This window comes from Podarcis liolepis (assembly GCF_965112155.1).
Source record: "Podarcis liolepis genome assembly, chromosome: 9".
Classification (NCBI taxonomy): Eukaryota; Metazoa; Chordata; class Lepidosauria; order Squamata; family Lacertidae; genus Podarcis; species Podarcis liolepis.
In genome coordinates this window covers 12,534,181-12,538,145 of record NC_139564.1, presented here as the reverse complement: position 1 = coordinate 12,538,145, position 3,965 = coordinate 12,534,181, and positions in this window count along the sequence as shown.

Here is a 3,965-nt window from a genome sequence, read left to right as displayed (position 1 = left end):
ACCCACGCTACGCCACTGCACCTGGTTAGCTCCTGTGAGAACAGGATGCTGGACTTAATGGGCCATAGGCCTGATCCTGCAGGCTCTTCTTCTTATGCTCTGTTCTGCTGCAGCAGGCGATTCAAAGGCATATGAGCATCCTACGGATTGCATTTGGGAAGCTGGCAGAAGTATGCTTCGCAGGGTTGAATATTCCTTCCCTTGAGCCCTTGGTGTAAAGGCAGCAAAGTGACTCTCCATCGGAGCTGGAGCTGTTTACACCAGTCCCAGGCTACGACTGAGCAGGACAGGGAACCAAATCCTGCTCTCAGCCTGCACTCAGGTTTCTACTCCTTACAGATGGAATGATGGGTTTACAAGTGTGCGGGAAACACCTGTTAAAATCTCAAGAGCCAGAGGGGCTTCAGGAGTCAAAGTTCCCACTGGCTTTGCTTCAGTGCTCTCTAGAGCTCCTTCACCACGACCAACAGGAGTACAGTGGTACCTCGGGTTAAGTACTTAATTCGTTCTGGAGGTCTGTTCTTAACCTGAAACTGTTCTTAACCTGAAGCACCACTTTAGCTAATGGGGCCTCCTGCTGCTGCCGCGCTGCCGGAGCACAATTTCTGTTCTCATCCTGAAGCAAAGTTTGTAACCTGAAGCACTATTTCTGGGTTAGCAGAGTCTGTAACCTGAAGCGTATGTAACCTGAAGCGTATGTAACCTGAGGTACCACTGTACAGAAAAAAAACATATAAGACCCCTTCCTTAAAAAGCAGAATAAACCATGTGAAGTGGAGAGAGATTTGCATAATGTATGCATGTCACATAACGCAGATTGTTTTCCTGCAGAACTGATTCCGTACTGCTGCATCAAGTTTTATCCTTCTTTGCCAAAGTGCATGCTTGTATACAGTCCTTGATCAGGCAAACAAAGAAACTGTGACCGGATCGTTATTTGCACATAGAATTGTAGAGTTGGAAGGGACCCTAGGTCAGTCTCACTGGGCGGGGGGGGGGGGGGGAATCCCTATTTTACAGAGATGGTTCTCAGCTTAAAGTTGAAGCCGCAGCAATAAATCACCCGTATGTTAACACACGGTTCTTTGTGTATGTGTGTGTGTGTTCAATCTGTCTGGGTGTCAAGAGCAGCCCAATGTATCTTCAGAGGTGGTCTGATCCTATGTGACACATGAGCAGCCTTTAAATAGTCACGAGGAGAGCAGGAAGAGCAACAAGGACTATTCACCTTCGGAAAAGGAGTCTCAGGGGGGTGTTTTTCACGCTGAGTAAAACACTTGTTAAGAGGAGGAGACAGCAGCGGTTGTTATCTGATCCACCTTTGGGGTGGGTCTCGCCTCCCTCCATCTCTCTCCTCTAAAGCAGCTTAGTCTCTTTGGACCTATAATAGCAGGAATTCCAGAGGCTCATGGCAGAGGTATTTTAAACGCAGACATTGAAGCGATGAGGTTGATGGACAGAATAAGACTTGTCCTTCCAGCTGTCTAAGGAACAGCGGGAGGGGGAATGGAATCAGGGTCATTTGGAACGGAAGAGCTTTGCTTCCTCAATCTTGATCCCCTCATTTGCCTCTCCGTAGGGTGGGGAGGGGGAGAATAAAGACAGAGAGCAAAAGATCTGGACAGACAGAAATCTATGCGATAGCATGGAATCCAAAGGTAGGTACTGTTATTTTCTTTAGAGAAAAAAAGAAACACGAACTAAATTCTACAAAGAGTGGAATCAATCCTTGTTTTTTTTTTAAAATAAAATAAAATAAAACAACACAATAACAACAACACAGAAGTGAGGATGGAGTCACACAACGGTATTTCTACCCTCTTCACATTATGAGCGCTGCCCAAAATTCCCCTGGGCTCACATATATATGCATAGGGAACTTTGGGGAGCAATGGCTGGCCTATCCTCTTTTAGGAAAGTTGTACATATTTATTTGGGAGGGGGAATCTCTGACATTGTCCACTCATTACTTTCTGGGAACAAATTTCAACACAATGTGGAGCCTCGGTGTTCCACGCTTTTCCCCAGGATGGTGAGAGGCATGAGGATGTTGTGAACATATGTTTATTTGGAGCACAGCACATCGCTGATCATCTGACCTACCAGGAACAATGAGGTTTTCCAATCAGGTGATCTGAGGAAATATGCTATCAAAGCAAAGCAACAGCAACCAATTTATCCAGGTCTCCTCCAGATTCTTTTGCAGAAAGGGTTAAGGTTTCAAGTGCATACCGGAAATTTAGGTTTGGACAATTAAAGCAGACCAAAGTCCTTTGCAAGGGTGCTTTGTCCCATTTCACCACTTGAGGTGAAAGGGGGGTCATAGAATTGTGAGGGTCCAACCCCCACAAAGCAGGGGTGTGCTGGTGCCCCACTGCTGGTGCCTCTCTTGTAGGATGTGAAACACAGAGCAGTCAAATACAACAGTCCTAGAGAGGGATGTTTGTCCAGCCAGTAGCTAAACTTCCTGTTTCCTCCTGGGCTGGGACAAACTTCCTCTACATGTGACCAGAGGTGGGTGTTGCCTTTACCTGTGCAGGTAACAAAATAGCACAGTGCAAGCAGCCATCTCTCTCTCTGACTCCATTCCTTGAAGAAGCAACATCTGCTTAGCCAAAGATGCTCTCTTGGATTCCAGCCAAGGGAGGACAAAGGAACTATCTCCTTATGGGATAGATTCCAAGTGTATATATTTTGTAACTTAAGTCTGCCTTCGGGGATCCATCTGTGAACAGAATGTGTGAGTAAACTATTTTATACCTTTTATACAAGACTTTGTCGTGTCTATTCTTTTGAGGAGGGAATAAAGGGGAATTACCAGGAAACTTATTTTAGAGGCTAAAGCAAGCCTGTCAACAACTTATCCACTGCGTAAGTTTAAAAGGGGAATGTTACTCTGCTAAATTATAGAACTTGCTAACACAAGTTGGGAAGGTTATTATTAAACAATATATCCTCTCCTACCTCCCTGAACATTCCCACATCTCTCACCTGTGTGGCATGACGATGCTGGCTTTTGCTGAAATCTCACAAGGTCTCGCTGAAATCTCACAAGATCTCAAGTGCTCAGTGAGATCTTGTGAAATTTCAGTGCGATCTTGCACACCCTGCTGATGATGGCTCTCTGCTGGCGGCAGGGGTGGTGGGGCGAATGGGTGGGAGAGGTGAGCTGGGTGCCGCTTCTTAGACTTCTGCTGCCTCCCCTCATCAGTGGGCCAGGCCAGACCCTCTGTTATCCTGGCACAAGAAACCCACTTTTTTGCAAAATGACCTTTTGCTGTTAGGAAAGTGATGAGGGGAACACTGAAAGGTTTAGGATAAATGAATGACTAACAGGAAGACCTATGTCCACTGGCTGAGCAAATCAGGATGAATGCTTAATAACAAAATGGTAATCTGGAGGAGCCCATGGTGTTTATGAAGTAGGAATGAACAATCTCACCCCATTCATGAAATGTTGCTAGCCAACTGTCTTGGCTTCCCTTGAAATTCATTGGCTGTTCTGACTGAAGAGGAACACTCCAATTTGGTTTTAAATTTTGCTTTCATCTTAAAAAATTCATGGCTACTCCACTACAGAGGACTTCCAGGAGAGAACAGGTGTATACAAAACACCGTGCAAATGTTAAAACCACAAGCTTTGGCCTTGTGGGTTCATATAGAACCTTTTTATTTTTTATTTTTATTGCATCACTATTTCAAATTTGCTGTGCCACTATTTCTCCCCTGCTGGGTTCCAAAGTTAATGGCGTCTTTAAAATCAAAATCATGAGATAAACCAGTTGGGTGACTCCACCTTCTGTTTGTCTGAGGTATGTCGGGGGTGGGGAAATCTTAAAAGTGCAGAAAAAAGTGATGGGGGGGCATGGAAAGGACACGAGCAATTTCCTCCCCCTTCTCACAGGAAAAGATCACAGTAAGAAAACAATTATCAGGAATTTGAAGAAAAAAATAGACTCGACATA